Here is a 13,354-nt window from a genome sequence, read left to right on the forward strand (position 1 = left end):
CAATGTTTTGTAGGCGGCTGCGGCGCCACCGTCGGACTGCTGCCGATTGTCGGTAAATTTTTCAATCACCAAATTTAACCAAAATATGCACCCCAACTCGATTTTTCGCGTAGATTCCATTTTTGGAGTTATTTTTTTACAAAAAATGACCCGAAAGTATCCAAAATGTCAAAAGACAGACCAGTTTTTATTTTTTCAAACACTCAAATCTTCACCAAAAACTATAAAATTTATACTACAACACTCTTTGTGATTTTTACAACATAACTATGAACTGAAATCAATAAAAGCAACAACAAATATGACAAAATTAAATCAAAACAGTTCTAAAATAAAAAAGTACCCTTCAATACTTTTTAGGCCCAAAAACTCCTAAATTTTGGATAACCAAACATTTTCAAACCTTGTGCTAGTTAGTGGTCAACTATTTTGACGAAAATATGCACAAAAGATTCACTAACTTAACTCACACTTTGATTGTGGCATTTTATCAAACACAAACAAGGCATTTACAAGGCCATTTCTCTTTTCTTAATTTTTGTTCATGGCTTATTCTGAAATTTCAGCAACTCAATCAATGAAAGGAAACTAATAAAAGCAAAAGAAATTTAAGCAATGAAGCATGGATTTAATATGATAAAAAATTGAAAATATACCTCAATAAATATGGCAATCTTTCGGTTGATGCTTTTGGTAAAGCTTTTGAACCTTGACCGTATCTTGCTTGATTCTCCTTTTTGTACTTGAATTATGAGAAAAATGTGTGTGGGTTGTGTTGGAAATTTTGGGAGTGAATGGCCGAGGTCTTCTTCAGTGTTTCTCTTCTGCCTTCTAAGCCCAGAGAAAGTCCCTCCTCTTTTCTTCCTTTTTGTCCGTTAAGAGCCTTGTCCGTCAAAGCCAAAAGCCAAAAGAATTCAAAGCTCCCCCCAAAATTTTCTTTCATTTGGCTTTGGTCAAAATAATGATATGGTCATCATGATGTCTCCATTTTCTTTTTTCTTTTTTTTTTATTTTTACAAAAATCAATTTTTGTTTTTTTGTTTTTATTTTTCTTTTCTTAAAACAAACCTGTAAAAATGAGAAAAATGCACATTAAAATGCAAGAAAATAAATAACTCATTAAATAGAAAAACTTTCAAGAAAACATTAAAATTGACAAAATTTTGGTGTCTACAACTTGCTCCTCTTTGTCTTAGAGTTTCGAAGAAACTGAAAACAAAGACGTAGACACCAAATTGCTTACCCATCTCTTCTAACTGCACTTGAGTTAAAATAAACAAGCCAACACTTGGTTAAAATTATTAAACAAAATGATGCAACAAGATTGCAGAAAATGTGACCGAACTCATGTAGAATTGTCTACGTATCCCACCATGGGAATCGGATCAAACGTAGTTCGAATTACAAGTGAACCACAATGAAACAAGTGCATTGACCATCTGCGATCTTTGCAGAGTCGAATAAGTCTAAACTCTCAGAACTTCTAAACATGAAACACAAAATAACTTAGAATGCACAATTATTAATCAAAACAATCAAGAAAAATAGGTTGTCATAACTAGAAAAAAATGCGCGGAGAAACGCGGTTACGCTCCAAGAAGCGAGGTAGAAAGGTGCGCGGCGGACGATGAGACTCATCAACAGAAAATTAAATTTGTTTGTCAAGAAGGGGGATAGAAGGGTGCGCGGCGGACGCTAAAACCAGAAAATTAAATTTGATTGTCAAGACGGGAAGTAGAAGGGTGCGCGGCAGATGTTAAGACTCACCAACAGAAAATTAAATTTGATCTTTTGATCTGTCAAGAAAGAAGGTAGAAGACTGCGGTGAACGCACGCTGAGACTCACTAACAGAAAATTAAATTTGATATTTCAAGAAGGGAGGTAGAAGGGTGCGCGGTGGATGCTGAGACTCACCAATAGAAAATTAAATTTGATCTTTTAATCTGTCAAAAAGGGAGGTAGAAGGGTGTGCGGCGGACGCTGAGACTCACAAACAAGAAATTAAATTTGATCTTTTGATCTGTCAAGAAGAAAGGTAGAAGGGTGCGTGGTGGACGTTGAGACTCACAAACAAGAAATTGAATTTGATTGTCAAGAAGAGGGGTGGAAGGGTGCGTGGTGGACGCTGAGACTCACCAATAGGAAATTAAGTTTGATTTGTCAAGAAATAACAGATTGGTGGGTCAAAACCCGACCCAACAAAATAAAATGGTCAGTGGGATAAAATTCGAGTCTGCTGTGGTTAGTGGGATACGACCCGAGTCTAACAAGATAAAACGGTTTTGAAATAACTTTTGAAATCGCAATTTTTCAAAATTTGCCCCAATGTAGGGCCTCCTTTTTTTTTCAAAGCAGATTTGAAATGCATTTCCAAAATTAGAGCTCACTCTTTTTGATATTTGCCTCAGTGTAAATCATGTTTAACAAAGGCCACATTTTTCATATTTTCGAGCAGGTAGAAAGACTGATCACATAATATCACCACCATATAATCCCTTATGATCTCTTTGGCCTTGATAACCATGCAAGTGTGATCTTTCGATGTCAAAACTGCTCCCCAAGAGTTGTGCTGCAACTTGTGTTGAATCTTCTCAATTTTCTAACATCAGTCAGTCATACTTTGCTTTGTATCACAAATCAACTCTTTCTAATGACCAGATTTGAAGGAATGCCCGTTTCAAGTTTCAACACTCTATTTTTCGTTCATGATTCTCTTGTGCTCCAAAACCTTACATTGATGATCTTAACCTTTCGAATTTTCACTAAGGTTACCTATCTTTTTCTTTTGCTTTCATTTTCTATTATTTTTCTTTTTCTCTTTTTTTCTTTCTTTTTCCTTTTTTTGAAAAAACGTCCTTTTGAGTTTTCACTTAATGAACAAATCTTGTCGACAACTTTTATTAACTCGAAAATGTGTTTTAAGAAATGATGGCATCAATGCGACAATCCTTCCCATGCAAAAATTGGCGAAGATGTATTGACATCATTTGCCATTTAATTAAGCGATTTTTATTAGAAATACTACTAAAGCGGAGGTCGGGACTTTATGATTTTTATGATGGGGTCAGGTGGGGTGTAGAAGAAATGTTAAGGCCTGAAAACAAATCTTCAAAGAGGTTTCAAAAACCCTAAAACCGCGTTCTATCAATATTTGCCCCAGTATGAGGGTATTAAAACTGAAAAAATTACCCCAACTTGGCTTTTGACTCTTTTTCTTTTTTTCCTTCTCTTTTTTTTTTCTTTTTTTATAACAAATAGGAGATAAGTTTTGCCCCCATGTGGGGTTTGCGATCTTTAGGGGGCTATCAAACGAATGATTAAATTATTCTAAAGGTTCAAAGGAAAAAACTAGGGATAGGATGTTCAAAGGAAAACGAAGAAGGCCGCCTTTAATTCACCCTAGATGGTATCTCAAAAACAAGAATGATTAAATTATTTTGAAGGTTCAAAGGAAAAAACTAGGGATAGGATGTTCAAAGGAAAACGAAGAAGGCCGCCTTTAATCCACCCTAGATGGTATCTCAAAAACAAAAAACATATAATCAGATGAAAAATTTCTTACACATATCTGAATTGATTGGTTGAGAAAAAACCTGTCCATCCATTTTTGTGAGAATGAGCATTTCTCCGGATAACACTCTTTGAACAATAAATGGTCCTTGCCAAGTTAGAGCAAACATTTCCTTTAACCTCCTGTTGAATCGGAAGAATTCGCTTCAAAACTTTATCCCTTACTGCATATTTGTCTTTCTTGTCATAACCAACGAACCATCCTTTGTTGATAGCATTGTCCATGGCAGGTAACATTCAACCTCTTTTTCATCCATTGGAGACAGCAACTCATTGCACTCCTTGATCCATTTAATTTCTTCTACCCGAGCCTTCGCAAAATATGCAAGGACGGGATCTCAATGTTGTCAGGTATTATGACTTCCATTCAAAGCATAAGGTGTTGCCCTAACTTAGAAATGTAATCTCCAAGTGAAATGTTCCCAAAGTTCAATAGCAAAAATTTTCAAAATTGAAGGAAGAACTCTTTTTTTTCTTTTTTTTTTTTTGCTGCTGAAGTATGTACTCCTTCTGAATAAATAGCCGATCCTCCACTTTGCAATGTAGTATTATTGCCACCTTTTTTATTCGTGATTACCCTCCCAATTTGCAAGATTTTGACATGCATCTTTTTCTCGATCTTAACCATAAACACCTGCACAACGGGGATTTTTCAAAACACTTGAATTTTTCAAAATTCTTCTTTTTTTTTGACCAATGATATAACAATTAAGGTTCATGCAAAGTGTTGACTTATCAAAACTTGAAAAATATATACTTGACCTTGGACATACCCTACAAATGTATTATAAAATTTTGCCTCAATTTGAACTTATTTGGTGAAATCTCACAAATATATTACAAAAAAATTGCCCGAGTTTGGGCTGATTTTAGTTGCAAAATAATCACATGCAATGTGAATAGAAACTACATTTTTCAAATGAAGAATTTAAATGTCATATCCAAACTCATATAGAAGATTCCATGATAAATCTCTCAAAACAAGACCAAATTGTAAAAGATCTCTTCCTCATTTTGGGATCGGTGTTTAAAGAAAGTGGTCACTTTTCTTATTAGCTCATCCTTTAGGATCGAACAAATGGGTATTATTCTTAATTTTGAGGTGGCTCAGGGAGAAATGATAAGTCAGGATCTGTCTTATTTTTGTGCCCAAATTGTATCTAACACATTCAATATCACATGTTGGTGAAAGCAAATAGTTTATCACTCTTATTTCTTGAGAAAATTCAGTCAACATATAAACTCTATAAGCTTGTAATATATAGATAGAAACGATAAATAAATATATGAAAACAGGTTATGGTCTTATGATATAGACATGATCGTTACTTCAAATTATCATGAAAGATAAGTCAGCGATGGACTTTATGAGCTTGTAATGTGGTTTGACAACGATAGCTAAAAGAAATAAAATTTTAAAGAACAATGCACTTAACATCACATTTCTTCCCAAAAATTGCCCTAGTTTTGGACTTAAAATCTGGGACCCCATTTTGACTCCTTTTTTTTTTTTTATCAATCACTAGAGAGAATTCAGCATTGGATGTCTTTGCATTTTTCTTTTCATTTCATCATTTTTTTCACATTTTTCTTTGTTTCTCTCTCCCTCTCTTTTTTTTTTTTTTTACCAATACTGAGATCCCAAATGTCAATGATAGAATTGAAAACTTCCTAATTTTGGAATATAGATGGCCGTCTTTCTTTCCGATATTGAAGACCAAATATCAATGGTAGAGTCAAATTCCCCCTACTTGTAGTTTTCCTCTTTTCTTCTTTTTTTTTTTTTCAAATCTCCTTCCCCAGTGTGAGGGTGCTATCATAAGTGCTTTTGAAATGAACCACCAATTTAGCCTCAAATAAGGATACAAAAGATAAAAAGTGTTTAGATGGTAGAAACAATGGCCAAAGTATCATTCTTATTTCTCATGACAACCAAAGTAAACAATAGCCTGTTGGAAAAATCCATTTCCTTTTGACATTTAAAAATTTTTCTATGTAGGGTCATGATCATTGAGGCTTTTATTTGAAACGAAATTCTATTTTTTAAAGTCTCAAATGAAAAAATAAATGATAAAATCTGTATAGATAGATAAACGAAAGCCTAAAGTATCATTCCAAATTTTCAAAACAAATAAGAAGTAATGTACATTTTTGCCATTCAGATGTGGATTGAATCTGGTTAGACACATTGGACATTTTCATGGTAAAAATTGTCTCACTTTGAAGCTAATCAACCAATGCGACTGACCTTGGAGGTTCAATAGAAATGGACAAAAAAATGAAAAAGAAAAGTGTCGGGGTTGATCTTTTATGACAAACTATCAAATTTGAGTGACCCCTTTTATTTTCGGCTACTCTCATTGAATAGTTTAGACCACAAATTTAGTGTATACAAAGATTTTTGGGAATTGGACATGCATTCATGAATTTTCAAATAAGAGGTCGAAAAATCTCAATTTAGTCTTATTTCTTAAAATTTATCATGAAATCTCCCAATGAACAAATAAAGAATGAATATATACAAAACAATAATTATCTAAATAAAAAAATTTATTATTCAAATGTTTGAATTTGAAATTTTTTTTGTACTCAAATATAATACATATGAGAAAAGTAAAACCTCTAAAGAATACATTTATATATATATATACACTTTCTTTCTATCTGTTGAGACAAAATGTATTAGAAACAATGAATCAAGAGATTTTTTAAATACTTTAGACTGGCATTTTCAGATGGATTTTTCATTCTTTTCATTATAGGATCTATTTAAAAATCAAGTAACACTTGTAATTTTCAAAATTTATCAGACCAAAAATATTATTAGATATAGGAAAAATATTTTTTTACCCTATTGAAACATCTTTTTATAAATGTGGAGGGGGAAAAAATAAAAGAAAAAATATCCAGAATGAGTAAGCAAAACTGTGAAATCGGTATGCATGTCCTATGGGGGAGCCCTTTTATGCCAAGGATTGGCCTAACATTGCAATCCTCTAGTATAGGCACCATACAATACATGATGGATCCGATCGACTTATTGAGATTCAAATAAAAGACAATTTTGAAAAATTTGGCTAATTGGAGTGACAAGAAACAATTTGTCCTAAGAAAATAAGGACAAAGTCCGAATGGACTGATTGCTTTGATTGACACACATAAAGTGATATTAAAAATCAATTTAGTGTGAAAAACTTTTTTTTGAAAGAATTGAAATGTCTCGACTAGTTTCTTTGGTAAACCATAGATTGAAACTTTAAAAGAGAATAAAACGGGTTAAATGGATCGAATGGAATTGATGATTAGTTCAAAAATTGACTGGATTATCCTAAAAGTGAATAAAACTGATCAAATGGATTGGGTAAAATTGAAGATTTATTGACTAAATGAATAATGAATTGGATGGAATTGATAATTTATTCAAAATTGATTGTATTGTCCTAAAAATGAATAAATTGAAAAAAATTGACGATTTATTCAAAAAATGACTGGATTGCTCCCCCATTTGTAGTTTCAAAACTCACAAAATTTGTTGCAATGTATTAGTCCATGAGCCTTCTAAAATCAAGATTTGATCTCGATATATTTATCATCTCAACAATCAGAAATTATTTGTGAATTTCTTCAATTTAATGTCCTTTATGCAAGGAATTTTACTAACTTTGACAAAATGGCCAAAAAATTATTATTAAAGCCTCGTATTCTAATGCGCAAAAACTGTTCCATCATTTTCAATGTCGTCATCGTGGAAGGGATCAGATCCTACCTTATCTTGTGCACTACCCCTTTGGATGGTAAAAAAATATAAACGTGCAAGTTTCATTGGATTACACATCCGAGACACAAAGTAGCTTACCCCTAATGTGGGATTCCCTAAGTGGCATTCCCTCTAAGATTAATGCATGATGATAATTTATTAAAGCGGATAAATATGCAATACGATAATTGAAATATGATCTAAGTGTGCCCCATTTTGATGTCGGGGTAAGTCTAAAATGACATGCATATATATATACATAATATTAATGCGATAAACTGAAATTTAAACGTGCTATTTACAAAAGATGGTCTACCCTAAGTGAGTACCACGCCAGGACTCTTGTTTCTAGGGTTTATGAATGCAATATAAGAAAATAAAACAATTATTAGTTTAATAAACAACATATAACAAATTGGAGCAACAAAATAATACAGAAATATAAGATAAAGAAAAGAAAGGGGTAGAATCCGTCCCCTCGTGTCTAGTGTTCTTAATAGGGTAGATGAAGGCTCTATCTTAGGTGATTTCTAAATGAATGCATAAGGATTGGCTCACTAATGCATCTAGACTCGAAAAGGTTTCAGGTCCTCAAGCCTTCAGACAAAAGGATGAAGGGTCATCAATTCCAAAGCCTTTAGTCGGTGGCTCGAGTGATCTCCCAAACATTGCTACGTGCATGTCATGCCACGGCCACATATCCAAGTGGATTCATCCTAATCTTAACAGGAAGGAGCGATGTGAAAACCACTAAAAGAAAATAAGATAAAGGGTTAAAAGGAATAACGTATGCACGTTTGAAGTGCTCCTTTGATGGGAGGGAGTAATACCATTAAATATGCATGAAGGCACTAAGGCAATCTTGCTCCCCATCCCCAAATGCAAAACGAGATACAAATAAGTAAATAAATAAAAATAAATAGACAAACCATTCATCACATACACCAAAAACGAGAAACGAATACGAGTGTGGAATGCAAAACATCCTAAAAAAATGCAACCTAAAATATCCAAATATGATAAATAAAAGGGTTAAAAAGAGAAAAAAATAACTAAACCAAGTGCTTGGACTTTCTAGCGTCCCCAGTGGAGTCGCCAAATTGTCGAGCCCCATTTTTCGCGATGGAAAAATAAGTATTTATAAAAGATATGATTTTATTTAAAAATAAGTGAAAAAAAACCTAGAATGCGATTTTAAAGAATGCGACAGTTTGGATCCAAAATTTAGTATAAAAGGGTTTTTAAGAAAAAGGGTAATCGCCACTTGGTATTGAGTTTAGGTGTACCAAGTCACCCAAAAATATTTTTGTTAAAATGAAAAAAAAAAAATAAATAAAATAAAACCCTTTTCGACAATTTCAAATCTTTGAAAAACAAGAGAAAATGAGTTCGGGAGTCACGATTGAAGAAAGGGAAGACAAATGTTCGATTAACTCAAACCTAATATACCCTTTCAACCTAGTCTAAGTTAGTTGCGAGGTTTAGTTGATAAATTTTCTTAATCTAACACTTAAATTTATCACATTTGAATGTTTGTTACATGTGTCCAAATCTAAATTTATAAAAATATCGAGAGGGACAAAATGTTCATTCAATGGTTTAATTGATACCAATCGCATTAATTTCGAAAGTTAAAATAATTTCTTGAAGATGTCATGAGTATGCAAATGATGAAATTAACAGAAAAGAAAAGAAAATTAAATTATATATATAGGTATAAGTGATCCAAGGAAAAGAAAATGCAACATAATGTGTATGAGAGGCAAAAACTCGTGACATAATTTTCTTATACAGGGATTAATGAGTATTTAAACTAAAAAGTTATAATCACCCAATTCCCATGTTCAAAGAATAATTCTCCCAATATGAACAAGCAAATGAACTAACTTATTCTACAATTTCTTAAATGAGATGCAATTCTAAATGATATGATTAACACATATAGAGGATAGGGAGTAGAGGATAATATAATAGGAAATATCATGCAAATGAGAAAAGATCCTAAAATAAAAATATGCATGAAAATGTAATGAATGTCACACAAAATGAATCTAACACACGAACAATCTAAGAGTCTAGCGTTGGACTAACCAATTTCTAAAAGTCCTTACTAGCGTTGGGCTAGCAAGTAAACGGAAGGAAAAATCACAACTAGCGTTGGACTAGTGTGATGACGTCATGCATTCTTAATATATAGTAAGATAAATAAGGCATAAATTAAAACAAATAAACATGTAAGAACACGTAGCACATAACACATAAACATAATATCTAGATGCAAAAATCCTAAAGAAAGCGACTAAAGCATATAACACATAAATCACATAAACACACAACTTACCTATTACAACGGGGAGTCTAACTACAATCTAAAATAGGGAAACAAAAAAAAATCCTATCTACCCTATCTATTACAATAGGGGACCCAATTACAATCTAAAATGGGAAAATATAGTAAAACAAATATAGTTATCCAATCTATTACATTCTTGAGATATTTAAATGTCTCTCAAATAATTATGAAAATTAACTAAACAAATATAAGAAAATTTGAATAAACATTTAAATCAAATAAATAAAGCATAAAAAAAATATAAGCACATAGGAACATGTAGGTAAGAGCACGTAATTGACATTGAAATAATAATAGGGATACCTCCCTTTTGAAGTGGTGACTAAATGGAGTCAAATTACTCTATTTATACTCAAAATGAACAAAAGAATCATGACACCAATTTAATTGAAAATAATAATAATGAAAAAATACTAAATTCACCTTAACATGTCAAATGTAAAGAAATTTAAGAGCATCTAAAAATTACAAACTAAATATACTCAAAAGTAACCTAATTAGCTATTAAAGAAAAGAAACAATCATAATAAAGAAAGTCAAAATTCACTAGGGACTAAATTATAAAAATTGAAAAACCTTTTAGGGTCAAAAATATAATTTTTCAAAAGTTTAATGGTCAAAATTAAATGAAAGATAAAGTTCAGGGACCAAAGTGTAATTAATTTAAGGACCTAAGTAAAAAAATTAAAGTTTTTAAGGTCACAATATAATTATTCAAAAGTCTAAGGACTGGCTTGCAATTTCATTTTTTGGTTTCTAAAAGGCTAGAGGCCAATGGGCCATTTTCTGACTTCTCCTTGGGCTAAGCCGCTTGGCCCGAACGGAATTCCAAAAAAGAAGTAGGTCAGCCTACTTGTTTTTACCAATTAAACCCAGGTTTAAAACCCAATCCAAAAATTCAACAAAAAGTGTTGGATTTTAACCTCCTAAACCCAAGTCAAAAACCCAGAAAATAAGCCAACAACCCATTTCTAAAATCCAAACAAAAATAGACCAGATTTTTATACCAAAACCCAACCAAACAAACCTCAATCCAACCCTCCAACTATTTTTACTAAACCCAATAATATAAAAATCTACTAAAATTTATTAAAGACTGATTATACTCTAAATCCCAGAAATTATCTGCTCAAAATGGATTTGAAATATGAAAAAAGAATTAGATCTCAATGGGGCAGAAATGGTTCGATTGCATAAGTTTTCGGGTTATAGTGAAATTAGGCAAAAGTTGAGGGGTCAAAAAATGTAATTTTTTCAGATTATCATGCAAAGCTTCCGAAGTCATCTTCTGCAACTTTCCTTCAATGTAGGCGGCAGCGGTGCCACTGCCGGACTGCTGCCGATAGTCGATAAATTTTTCGATCACTAAATTTTACCAAAATACACACCCCAACTAGATTTTTCAAATAGATTCCATTTTTGGAGTTATTTTTTACAAAAAATAACCCGAAAGTATCCAAAATGCCAAAAGACAGACCATATTTATTTTTTCAAACACTCAAATCTTCACCAAAAATCATAAAATTTATACTACAATACTCCTTGTGATTTTTACAACATAACTATGAACTGAAATAAATAAAAGCAACAACAAATATGACAAAATTAAATCAAAACAGTTCTAAAATAAAAAACAACCCCTTCAATACTTTTAAGGCCCAAAAACTCCAAAATTTTCGATAACCAAACATTTTCAAACCTTGTGCTAGTTAGTGATCAACTATTTTGACGAAAATATGCACAAAAGATTCACTAACTTAACTCACATTTTCATTGTGGCATTTTATCAAATACAAACAAGGCATTTACAAAGCCATTTCTCTTTTCTTAATTTTTGTTCATGGCTTATTCTGAAATTTCAGCAACTCAATCAATAAAGGAAACTAATAAAAGCAAAAGAAATTTAAGCAATGGATTTAATATGATAAAAAATTGAAAATATACCTCAATAAATATGGCAATCTTTCGGTTGATGCTTTTGGTAAAGCTTTTGAACCTTGGCCGTTTCTTGCTTGATTCTCCTTTTTGTACTTGAATTGTGAGAAAAATTTGCGTGGAGTTGTGTTGGAAATTTTGGGATGAATGGCTGAGGGAAATTTTTCTTCTTCTTCCGTGTTTCTCTTCTGCCTTCCAAGCCCAGAGAAAATGGAGACATATGATGACTTGGTCATCATGATGTCTCCATTTTCTTTTTTTTCTTTTTTTTTTTTCAAAAATCAATTTTGTTGTTTTGTTTTTTCTGCTTTTATTTTTCTTTTTCTTAAAATAAATCTGTAAAAATGCGAAAAATGCACATTAAAATGCAAGAAAATAAATAACTCATTAAATAGAAAAAAATTCAAGAAAACATTAAAATTGACAAAATTTTGGTGTCTACAAATTTTTGTCAATTCCTAATATTTTCTTGAATTTTTTCTATTTAATGAATTATTTATTTTCTTGCATTTTAATGTGAATTTTTCTCATTTTTGCAGGTTTGTTTTAGGAAAATAAAAAACAAAACAAAACAAATTGATTTTTGTAAAAATAAAAAATAGAAAAAGTTAATAATAAAAAATAAAAAAAGAAATGGAGACATCATGATGATTTGGTCATCATGATGCTTCCCACCATATCATTATTTTGACCAAGGCCAAACAAAAGAAAATTTTTGGGAGCTTTGGATTCTCTTGACTTTTGACATTGACGGACAAGACCCTTAACGGACAAAAGAAAGAAAAAAGGGGGGACTTTCTCTGGGTTTGGAAGGCAGAAGAGAAACACGGAAGAAGAAGAAAAATTTCCCTCGGCCATTCATCCCAAAATTTCCAACACAACCCCACACACATTTTTCTCACAATTCAAGTACAAAAAGGAGAATCAAGCAAGAAACGGCTAAGGTTCAAAAGCTTTACCAAAAGCATCAACCGAAAGATTGCCATATTTATTGAGATATATTTTCAGTTTTTTATCATATTAAATCCATGCTTCATTGCTTAAATTTCTTTTGCTTTTATTAGTTTCCTTTTATTGATTGAGTTGATGAAATTTCAGAATAAGCCATGAACAAAAATTAAGAAAAGCGAAATGGCTTTGTAAATGCCTTGTTTGTGCTTGATAAAATGCCACAATGAAAATGTGAGTTAAGTTAGTGAATCTTTTGTGCATATTTTCGTCAAAATAGTTGACCACTATCTAGCACAAGGTTTGAAAATGTTTGGTTATAGTATTGAAGAATTCTTTTTATTTTAGAACTGTTTTGATTTAATTTTATCATATTTGCTGTTGCTTTTATTGATTTCAATTCATAGTTATGTTGTAAAAATCACAAGGAGTGCTGTAGTATAAATTTTATGATTTTTGGTGAAGATTTGAGTGTTTGAAAAAGTAAAAATTGGTTTGTCTTTTGGCATTTTGGATACTTTCGGATCATTTTTTGTAAAAAAATAACTCCAAAAATGGAATCTACGCTAAAAATAGAGTTGGGGTGTGTATTTTGGTAAAATTTGGTGACCGAAAAATTTACCGACGATCGGCAGCAGTCCAGCGATGGCGCCGCTGCCGTGTACAGAACGTTGAAGGAAAGTTGCAAAAAATGACTTCGTAAGCTTTGCATGATGATCTGGAAAAATTACATTTTTTGACCCCCCAACTTTTGTCTAATTTCGCTATGACCCGAAAACTTCTGCAATCG

Source organism: Coffea eugenioides, chromosome 8 (assembly GCF_003713205.1).
Source record: "Coffea eugenioides isolate CCC68of chromosome 8, Ceug_1.0, whole genome shotgun sequence".
NCBI lineage: Eukaryota > Viridiplantae > Streptophyta > Magnoliopsida > Gentianales > Rubiaceae > Coffea > Coffea eugenioides.